The sequence below is a fragment of the Nicotiana tabacum genome, chromosome 20 (genome assembly GCF_000715075.1).
Source record: "Nicotiana tabacum cultivar K326 chromosome 20, ASM71507v2, whole genome shotgun sequence".
Taxonomy (NCBI): domain Eukaryota; kingdom Viridiplantae; phylum Streptophyta; class Magnoliopsida; order Solanales; family Solanaceae; genus Nicotiana; species Nicotiana tabacum.
This window is the reverse complement of record NC_134099.1, coordinates 90,936,280-90,948,127: the sequence shown is the minus strand read 5'-3', so window position 1 is coordinate 90,948,127 and position 11,848 is coordinate 90,936,280. Positions and strand designations below refer to the sequence as shown.

Sequence of the window (11,848 nt, the reverse complement as noted above, 5' to 3'; positions counted from 1 at the left end):
TTTTTTTCTTTTTCCTTCTTTTTCTTATTTTTTCCTTTTTCCCTTTTCTTTATCTCTATTTTTCTTCTCTTTTTTTTCTTTATCTCTATTTTTTTTTTTTTGAATATTCATTTTGGAATGAACTTCTAAAATAAACCTATGGGGACATGAAATTTTTTTCTTTTTTCGTATGACTCTAACTTGATTCCAAAAGAGGGAAGGTCAAAGAAATCAGTATCGGCTCAACAGGGTATCGAATGGTATAAGTGTTTCGGTAGCTAATCCCTGAAAATGCCAAGTACAACACATGCAACTTGATATGAAAAAGGAATAGCATGCACAACGTTTCTTTTAAAGCTTTGACATTGATATCAGTGATATGCTTTCCACTTTTTTAGTGCCTTGTCAAGTACAGAACCCTTGTTGGGTAATCCCCTCTTCACAATGGATATCCTCCGTCAATTCGGAGACAACTTTCTTGACTTTATCTTGTAACTTGAGATTCACTTGAACTCAAAGTTGTTTGCTTCAAACTGTCTGGGATGCACTCTCTTTTAACGAATTCTTGTCACCCCATTAGCTTTCCCAATTATTTGCCCCAGTTTCACACAGTTCGAGCTTCAAATGATCTCGAAATGTCTTTACTTATTTCTCTCAAATGTCCCTATCATTTTCACAATTATTTTATTGCTTCATGATTAAACTAACCTTTAAGACTAGGCCTAGAATTACGCATACAGGTCATGTCACCAGAACCAGCATGAAGAGAACTATAAAAGGAGAAGAGAACTAAATAGAAATGACTAAAAATAACAGAAAACAGAAAATTGTATTAGACAAACGATGAAGGGGTTTTAACAACAAAACAAGCACTAAACTGGGGTTACAACCCTGGAACAAACCTAAACAGCACTAAACGAGTTGCTACGACTAAATAAACCAGGCAAAATAAAAGGATAAGAAGGGTTTGAGCCACAAGACAATATCCGGATTACAACCCTGAAATAAACCGGACAACAAAAATGGCAACAAAATAAACTATCAATACTCCTCCCTGGCTAACCAAGAAAGGAGCATCTTTCCAATTACCAAGCTCAACATCTTAGCCACTGAATTCTGCATCAACAATACTAGGACCTTCATAAGTCTTTATCACATTGTTCTTAACAAATTATTTTTGGGTTCCCATTGCCGGCTTGTTCTTAAGATCAACCTCTAATAGCGTTGAAAGCTTTGCAGCGCGTGGACCTCCGAGGATCTCAGAAGAATTCCTATATTCCTTTTAAAAACAAATCATACTCACCATATGTGTCTCATTACGAACAGGCGATGGACTTTGGCTAGTGTCTGCTGCATCTGGATTTTGTACGACAATGTCACCTGCATCAATAAGCTTCTGAATTGTATTTTTCAGGTGCCAACACTTTTTTGTACTGTGATCCGAGACATCGGAGCAATATGCACACCTTTGAGAAAAATCAAACTTCTTTGGCAGAGGATTTGGCATTTTTATCTGAATCGGCTTCAACATGTCCAATTGTCTCAACCTTTAGAACAAACTGGCATATGATTCTCCAATAGGGGTGAAAGCCTTTTCTTTTTTCAGCAGTCTTTTCAGTTTGTATTCTGGCCTCGGTTAGAACCTTTTGCGGGCATGTGGCTGATATGCTTGAGGAGGCGGGTAAGACATTTGGGGAAGTGGTGCGGGCCATCGTGGGCCTCATGGGTGTGGAGCATATGGTGGTGCATTGTGGATAGGGAACTGGGAAAGTGATGTATGACTTTGGGGTTTACGTGGAGAGAAATAGCATTGGGGAGGATCATCTGGTGCACAAGGAGATCCATGGGGTCGATGTCGAGGCTGAAAGCGTTGAGCAAGAATGCCCAGCGGATCATCTTTTCTATTTATCTTTCTTCCACCCAAACTTACTGGGATGTTCTGAATGACTTCCGTAGTATCTTTCAATGCCGAATAACTCATGATTTTGCCTGACTTGATTCCATCTTCTACCATCTCCCCTATTTTTACCACATCATTGAAAGGTTTACCCAAGGTCAGAATCAAATGACTGAAGTAGGTGGGCCCCTGAGCTTGTAGGAAAAGCTTAACCATTTCTTCTTCACCAATAGGGGGGTTGACTCGAGCAGCTTGCTCCCTCCATCTGAGCCCAAACTCCCTAAAGCTTTCCTTTGGCTTATTTTCCATTTTAGAAAGGGAGGAGCGGTCTGGGGTAATGTCTATATTGTATTGAAAGTGTCGAACAAAATCTTGAGTCATGTCATCCCATGCATGCCACTTTTTGACATCTTGACGCGTATACCACTGCAAGGCTGCCCCGGTCAAGCTCTCACTGAAATACGCCATCAACAAATTACCTTTCCCGCCAACACTTCTCATTTCACTGCAGTAACCTCTCATATGTGCTACTAGATCTCCACGTCCATCATACAAATTAAGCTTTAGCGTTTTAGACCTTTTCAGCTTTCTGGATAGCTCATCTCGCCCTTCTTTTCCTGTGAACTTTTCGTTTTCAACATGAGGCTTATTCTGAAGGCTCTGATTGTACGAGTCAGGAACTTTGTGGGCAACCTCTGAGGGGTAATATTGGGCGTCATGAGCTTTGAGTGGGTGTTCATTGTTGGGGATAGTGGATATGATATGAGGGTAATTTTGGGGAAAGATAATTGGAGAACGAGTGATTGAGTTACTAGGGTGGTTGGGAAAGCTGTGATAAGTGGGAAAATATGGAGAGTATGGGGAATCATCTGGTACTATGACCGGATTTTGGGTAAGAGTAACATCTATGAAGGTAAGTGGTGGCGGGGGTGGTGCCTTCCCCGTCATCCAAGCCCGATACATGTCCGTCATGTGTTGTCTTAACCTCCTCACCTCTTTAACCAACCCAATGTCCTGTTCAACCAATTGCTTTTGGGCACCTGTATCAACCAACTCAATACTGTTGTCATCTGCCATTGCCTTTCAACTTTATGTTGTAGAGAAAAGTTACCACTTTAAGAACCATAAACCAACCACCTTTCTGCTCAATGAAGATAACAAAAGGAACAAAATGGGGACATCCTGTTAGCATTAGGGCATTTAACAACTAAAAATATCACTTTGTGTGCAATGCACCTAGCAACAATTAACGGTTCTAGAATGACTTCTAGGGTCACAAGGTCACTTGGCATCATCCCAATTTTGTTCATTTCAATCTTCTCTTTTATTTACTTTTCTAGCACTTGCTTGCTCATTTTCCTTCCTCTTTTTTCTAATTATCACTTTTTTATTTCCTCTCATTTCTCACATCCCCGAATTTCACCCTTTCTTTGTTTCCTTCTTTTTTCCTTTTTTCTTTTTTCTTTTTCTTTTAATAAATAAAAAAATAATTTGATCGAACCCTATGTAGATTGCCTACGTATTATGACGCCGCATGAATCAGATCTTTGCATAGTTCGGGAAGATCGAAAATAAAGTAAACAAACTCACATTCTTTTTTTTTCTTTTTTATCTTAATGACTACTCTTATAAGAAAAGAGAAATAAAAGAAGCAAATCTTTTTTTTAAAAATTTTCTAGACTTAATGTTCTATAACCTATTCCAAACTCAAGCTTAACGAGGATATATTTTTTTTGCTTCTTTTTCTTTTTGAAACAAACACTCTATGGGAAATTATTAAGGAAAAACCCTAGAAGAGAAAAAAAATTGATTCTTCTTTTTTTTTTAGGAAGAAAATCTAAAGAATAAACCACAGAAAACTATTTTGAATTTTCATTTGATATCTCTGAAGAAAAGATTTCGAAACAAGAAATGAAAAAGATAAAAAACTGTTTTTGAATTTGAATTTTTGATTACCTAAAGAAGACACTCTGAATTTAAACCAAAGAAAAAGTATGTTATTTTTTCTATGTACAATATCCTAAAGTTCTAATGAAAATAACAAAAGCTTTTTTTTCAATTTTCATCAATTTCCCAAAGAAGCAACTTCAATTTTGGATTTTTGGAGCTAAAATCTTAAAGAAAACTTTTAAAGAGGTACTAAAAGAAAATTCTCTTTTTTTTAACTTTTTGTCTTAATGTACTAAAAGAAAATATAAAAGCAATTTTTATTTTGAGTTATAGATATTAATTTCCTAAAATGAAACCACCTCAAACTTTTTTTTTAATTTCTAAGAGTAGTATTTCTAAAGAAAATTCTAACGGAAATATAAAAATGCAAAATATCTCTTTTTTGGATTTTTGATTTATAATACATTTTTCAAATACAAAATAAAAAACAATAACAAAAGACTCGACAAACTTAACTGGACTATGACAGACTCTAACATCAACTAAATGACTGAATACTACTATACAGGACAAGTAAGTAACATGGACAATAGACTCAAAAACATAAAAAGGCTCCTCAGGCAGCTCCTGAATGCAATGGTCAATAACTGTCATGCTCAAACTTCGGTAAGTAGATGCACACCTGTATGAGAAAACTGAAACCAACACTATGTGAGACAATAACATTCCCTACTAGACACATGCAAGACATGGTTGCGACTATTTTTCTAAAATTAACCTATGTGGCTAAAAGTGGCTAAAAATGCAAGTTTGGCTAAGACCCCACGAATCCAAGAACCTAAACTCACTAGGAAGGGTTGCCTACGTATCCCACCCCGAGAGACGAGAATCAGGTTCGCGTAGTTCGGGCAAACTGGATACGTGCGAGAATTAAAAAAATAACTAATTTAGAGAAAATATTTTTTGTCTTTGTTTTTGAAAAATGATGAAGCATGTAAACTCTTTTTGGATTTCTTTTCCCTTTCTTTTGATTTTTTTTTTCAGAAAATGATGGGAAAGTGCAAAATCTTTTTGGATTTTTCATGTTTTTTTTCTTTTTTAAAAATGTGAAAGAAAAAATAACTGGGTCTTACTTGCTTTATTTTACACTTCACACTCTTTTCTTTCTCATTTTCCCTCAACCCGCATTGGTCCGCCAAATGACCCATTTTACCCTTGAAGAATGCAACATATAGCACATATATGTATCAAGAGGGTCTTTTAATTTTGGGTACACCTGTCCTAGATGAACCCAACCCCTGTGTTGAGTCCCCAGAGTCAAATGCACGTGATGCAAATAAGCGTTCCTACTAGGGATCCAGCATGAGGCTGAGTTATTCTAAGTTCAAAATCTGGGTATGTTGTTCTAGACTTGTGTACCCGAGCGGACAACTCGAGCCGAGGGGGCGCTGCGTACCGGGAACCAAGAGGCCATCCAATTTTGTAACTTGTCCGGGCCTCTTCCTAATTTAAGGTATGACACTAACAGATGAAGAGTCACGCCAGCGTGCACATCCCCAAAGATGAGAAGAGAAGAGTTTCGTAGCAGTTTGTATACAATTCAAATAATATCAAATTGGTAAAAAGCATCATTTAGCACATTAGGCCCAAACATGTAATAAAACTAGATAATAAATAAAGCCAAATATAATAATTATTCTAAGCTCGAATTCTTGAACCCTGAACTAGAAGTTCTGGGTTCTTTTCCCCAGCAGAGTCGTCAGAGCTGTCACACTTTCTTTTTCTACCCCCGAAAGGGGTATAAGGGAGTTTTTTCCAATTTAAGTGACAATCGAAACGGGATTATTTATTTAAGATTAGATTCGTCACTTGGGATAATAGTCGCCACTTGGGATAAATTATGCTGTCCCAAGTCACCGATTTAAATCCCGAATCGAGAAAAGATTGACTCTGTTTTACAGTCCGCGAAACACAGAAATCCGGGTAAGGAATTCTGTTAACTCGGGAGAAGGGGTTAGGAATTCCCGAGTTCCGTGGTTTTAGCACGGTCTCTCAACTGTTATTATTGGCCTATTATCTGATTTTAATACACTTTTAAACATATGTGCATTTTTACATTAAAACTGTTTTTATTTATTATTTTTTAGGAAGATTCAACGTTATTTAAAACACGCCTTGAACCACGCCACATGAAATGCACCCGTGGCCCAGGACACATTTTAGTTAGCGTTGTTGAGAATTGGAGTTGGGTCACATGAAATGCACATCCGAGTTTAGGAAAGTAATTTTTAAACTAGCACGCCTAAAGCAACTACGCACTTTCAGATTTGCGATGGCCATGGAAAGTTTGCTAATGGCACACCTCGATTTCTAAAGGATTCAAATTAATTGAGGGCCATGAGTTTTGAGATTTTATTTGGCATGGAACGCCTCGAATTATTCTATCAAAAGGATTTCTAAATTTAGTTTTTGAGGGCCATAACTATTGGTGTTATCTAATATGGCACACCTTAACCAGCAATTCTTTACAGTCTAGGAACAAATTTCCACTAGTGATCAATTCCTTTCACTTGGAGTAACTGCAAAGCAAAGCTACCAAACGAACCTTCCCAACTCGATAAAATTTTGGACGCTCATTTAAAGTAAAACCTCCTTTACAAACCCTCATGAGTAATTAAAATCAACTCAAGACATGTTAGTGGTGTGCAAAAGAATATTGCTAAAAGATTCTGGCACTTAGTCTTCGTAATCTTCAGCATGTTCTAATAAATAATTTACAGCTAGTTCTTCATTGCGATCACAAGCTAAAAAGGCCTCAATGACAAGAGCTCGATCAAAACCCATACTTTAACTAGACAACCAACTACGGATCTCGACAACTTAATATCAAAAGAAAGAATTCATTTATGTTATTATCTTATACCAAACACCGAACAATCACAAAAGAGTCAAATCTTCCACAAATCAAATCGATTCAAACACTAGATAATCACAAATAAAGATCATAATCTTGACAAATTAAACTCATCAGAAACAAAATGCTACTACTGCCCGTAGTACCTCAGACAAGTACCAGGATTTGCTTTAAGCGACAGTTGTAGGAGATTTCACGCTAAGTAATTGAAACAACAAAATATTTATGGGCTCTGGTTGTTGAGATTACGGTAAGATTTGTAGAAAACTGAGTATAAATAGTGAATGCATGAAGATATAATTTCAAGCTTTCTGTTGAGGCATTCCATCGAACAACCAGAAACTATATACACAACAATGAAACAATATACAAACACAGCCAACAAGATAAGAGGATATGACCTTTATTTGAGCTTGTCCACTTTCAAGTCTTACAACAAAGTTGTTTACAGCAACATGGCATCGGCGTAATAGCAAAATTGAGAACCGGCGCTTCGACTGGAACTCGACGACCCTGACCGGGAACCTCACCCAAACAGAATCAACCTCAACCTCGACTGTGAATCGAAAAGAACACTCAACTAAACCAGAAAAGGGTGAGGAGTCACAGTGTTGTTGAAATCACACGATGAAGACGAGCTTGTGAATGTGAATTTCTCTATGTGCTCGTCAATGAATGAAGCAATTGAGTGTTTTAATCTCCCCTACCGATTCTGCTATGTCTTCCCGTCCTCCTCTGTTTTTCGTTTTATTCCTCCGGTTCTGATTTGGTCCAGAGATGATAGTGTGTGTAAGTCTTAGCCATGGAGGGAAGGGATAAGGTTTTTTGCTGGTTTCCAATTGGAGAAGAAGAAGCAGAACGAATGGGTGGTTCCAAGGAGATCAGAAATCAGGGAGGGGGGTCTTTTCTATGCTGAAGCGGCGCTTCAAATCTTTTTTCAATTAGATCCCCCTTAGGCATTTTAGGTTAGCTCCTTTTTATAGGTTTAGGGTTTTAGGGTTACATTTAGGTTAGGGGTATGAGCCTAAGAATTATGGGTTTGGGAATTATAGGTCAGGTCCAAAAATTAGGCCTAAAAATGGGTTGCTCGAGCCCAAGTTTTATTCTTTCCCCGCAAACGAGATTAAAAATACGATCTCATTTATTAATTAATCTTACTTAAGTAAAATAACTATTAAAATAAGACTGACCGTTAAAACAAAACTATTTTTGGTATTTTCAAGATTAAAAACGACTACAAAATATTAATGAAACTATTTTTTGTAATTTTCATTTTCTTGTAATAAAATAAAGTAGAAGAGTCAAAATTAGTTGAAATAACGTTATTAGGCCTAAATTAAATATTCACATGCTAAAATATAAAAAATCTTGGGGAGGGGCAAAAATCACATGTCTACACTCACAACATATTTGAACCCTTAACCTCTCACATGAAATTTTGGAAGAAGGACTTACCCGGATGGAGCACAATCAAGTAGTTATCTTCATTGATTCTTGAAAACTTGAGCAAGATTTGGGTGATTATGAAGCTAGGCTCCTTCTCTCTCTTCTTCTCTCTATATGTTCTCAACTCTCTCTAAAATTAGTAGAAAATGACCCCAAATGAAGTCCCAAAGCCTATATATTAAAATGGGGCCGGGTTATAAAAATAGGAAAAATAAGCCTCCGAAATCGAGTCTGCGGTCGCATAATGGACCGTTGTAACGACCCGATCGGTCATTTTGAGCTTTTGCACTTTGATCGCCAGTTCTCTCGGGCATGACTTTCCCCGTGTAGTGTATTATGACTTATGTAAATCGTTGGTGTTGGGTTTCAGGTTAATCGGAATGAATTTGGATGAACAGTTCTCAGTTGAAGCTTGAAATTTGAAAGGTTTGACCAAGATTTGACTTGTTTGTATTTGTTCTCGAATTTGAATTTTTATGGTTTGGTTAGCTCCGTTATGTGATTTGGGACTTATGAGCGTGATCGGAATGCATTTTGGAAGTCCGTGGAAGGTTTAGGCTTGAATTGGCGAAATTGAGATTTCAGCGTTTTCCGGTTGATAGGCGATATTTTGATATAGGGGTCGGAATGGAATTCCTAAAGTTGAAGTAGCTTCATTATGTCATTTGGGATATGTGTGCAAAAGTTTAGGTCATTCGGACGAGGTTTGATAGACTGTTTGATCGAATTTGGAATTTGGAAGTTTTGGAATTCTTAGGCTTGAATCCGAGGGTGATTCGATGTGTTATTTAATTTCAGCATTCCGAAAGCTGGGACAAGTTTAAATGATGTCATGGGGTGTGTTATCATGTTTGGTCGGGGTCCCATGAGGCTCGGATAAGTTTTGGAAGAGTTTTTGGAAGATTTTGCCGTTTTGAGCATAAGCATGTAATGATCCAAAGGTCCATTTTTAGTTCTAGAGATCGAAATTTGATTTCAAGACTTTCAAAATTTTGATAATGAATTATAGGACTAATTTGGAAAGTTTGGTCTAATTTCATCAAGTCGCGATTGGGGTTTCGACATGAAATATGAGTTAATTGTTTAACGAGCGAAATGGGTATTGAACTGAGCAAATGAGCTCCAAATTGAGTTTCGACTGAAGGGCTATGTTCGTATTATTATTTGTGACTCATAGGAACAAGAATCATCGAATTCCGAGTTCGTATGATGGAGTTAGAGCCTTTTTAGTGAAAAAAAAAAGCTGCTGCAATTTTCTGGGTAGTTTCTGCATTTTTCGCACGTGTGAACAGTAACCGCACCTGCGTGAACAGTATCTGTGTACAGTAACATGTACAGTATCCGTGTACATTACCCATGTACAGTACATATGAACAGTACCCCGTATACAGTACCCATGAATAGTACCCGTGAACAGTAAAATGCGTGAACAGTAACCACGAAAATTCTAGATAGAATGTTGAGTTCTTACCCATTTTCCATTTTTACCAAATTAGAGCTCGGGGAGAGACGATATTCGGGAGATTTTCAGAGAAAACAACGGGGTAAATGTTCTTAACTTAATTTTGGTTAGATTACCCGACTCTATTACTAGTTTTGGCATTTAATTGGTGATTTTAGTTGGGAAAATCTTGAAAACCCTCTTGGTTTAATTTGAAGATTTGAGGGTTGAGTTGATGTCGGATTTTAGTAAAATTGGTATGGTTGGACTCATGGTTGGATGATGTTTCATATTCCGTAATTTTTGTCGGGTTCCGAGACGTGGGCCCCAAGGGCGTATTTTGAGTGCAATTTCGGATTTTTAATGGAAAATGTAGAATTTCATATGGAATTAATTCCTATAATTTTTATTAACTGAATCAAATTATTGTGGCTAGATTCGAGGCATTCGGAGGTTGATTTGAGAGACCAAGGGCATCGCGAGCTAGAGGATTAGCCGGTTCGAGGTGAGTAATGATTGTAAATGATGTCTTGAGGGTTTGAAACCCCGGATTTGCACATCGTAGTACTATATTGAGGTGAGACACGCGCTAGATGATGAGCGTGGGGTCTTTTAATACCGGGGATTGTGACTTGGTCCATCCCGATTGATGATTTTACCGCATATTTGATTGAAATTCATTTGTTATCATCATGATTTGGGTTGATTGCCATACTTGGGTTTCGTGCCAATTATTTGAATCCTTTGGGAATTTTTATCACTATTTATTCACTATTTTGACTTATATTTAAACTCAGTCATGTTGATAATTATTGTTTTACAAACTCAGCCGCTTTTATACAAATTTGAAAACTCAAATGATATTTCTAAATGGTTTTTTGGGCTGAGAACTACTGTTTTACAAATGCCCGAGGGGCTTATGATGATTTCCGGACTGAGTGAGGCTGAGGGTCATATGTGAGGATATGCTGAGTGATATGAGGCCAAGGGCCTGAGATACTATTTATGCCACGAGGTGGCTTGAGTGATATGAGGTCGAGTGATATGAGGCCGAGGGCCTGAGATACTATTTATGTCACGAGGTGGCTTGAGTGATATGAGGCCGAGTGATATGAGGCCGAGGGCCTGAGATACTTTTTATGCCACGCGGTGGCTTGAGTGATGTGAGGATATGCTGAGTGATGATGCCACGAGGTGGCTTGATATAGCGCTTGGGCCGTAAGGGGCCCCTCTGGAGTCCGCACACCCATAGTGAGCGCGGATACCCATTGTTCTGAGTGACTGATACTATGCCCGAGGGCTGATATGAGTGATTATGAGGTAGCCCGAGGGGCTGATACTATTCTGAGAGTGAGCCCGAAGGGCTGTTACTATTCTGATATTGAGCCCGAGGGGCTGGCACTATTCTGATATTGAGCCCGAGGGCTAGTTCTGTTGATATTATACCTGAGGGGCGGTTTGTTGTACATGTTTTGCCCGAGGGGCTGTTTACATTTCTATCATTTTTGTTACTCACTTATAAACTACTTGTTTTACTTGTTGGAAAAAAAAGGGATTTTCACTTGATTTCTCACTGCTTTACTGTTTAAAGTGATTTTACTGCTTCAATATGGAATACCTTCTGTTTTTGCGTGATTTCTTGCCTTCAGTCTTTATTTATTATTATTACTCACTGAGTCAGAGTACTCATATTACTCTCTGCATCTTGTGTGCAGATTCAGATATGTTTTGGCTGATCGGAGGCAAAGTCATCAGGGTTTAGCAAGGTAGCTACCGGCGTTCGCAGCACTGATTTTCTCTCTCCTCATTTCATTAGTCTGTATTTGTACACTCCAGGCTTTTAGTTATATTTATACCCTAGTAGATGCTCGTGACTTGTGACACCCCGGTTAGGGCTGTGTCGGGTTGTGCTTCCGTTAATTATATCATTAAATTATATTTAAACTGTTTATTAATGTTTAACTATTTTTGAAAAGGCGATATGGGTTTGTTGGCTGGCCTTGTCTTCACGAGAGGCGCCATCACGACCGGAGCGAGGTTTGGGTCGTGACAACCGCAAAACAAGAATGTGGGTCGCAAAATGCATCGCGGAATTGGTGCCCAAAACTGGGCTACACTGGTCCAGTTTGCGACCAGATTTGCTGTCACAGATCAATTATGCGGACCGCATAATTGTTTTGCGATCGCAGAACTGACACATGATCGCATTTTTTCAGCTTTTGGTAATTTGACCATAACTTTGTATAGAAATGTCCAAATGACAAACGGTTTGAAGCGTTGG

At 38.1% G+C, this 11,848-nt stretch overlaps 1 long non-coding RNA gene across 1 annotated transcript; it reads right to left on the bottom strand.

Moving 5' to 3' along the window:
* Positions 1–4,194: 4,194 nt before the first annotated feature.
* LOC107814030 (uncharacterized) lies at positions 4,195–9,046 on the bottom strand. Its single transcript, XR_001654468.2, has 2 exons — positions 7,082–9,046; positions 4,195–4,461 (listed from the first exon to the last, which is right to left on the bottom strand). It is a non-coding gene; the product is annotated as an uncharacterized LOC107814030 (long non-coding RNA).
* Positions 9,047–11,848: the final 2,802 nt, after the last annotated feature.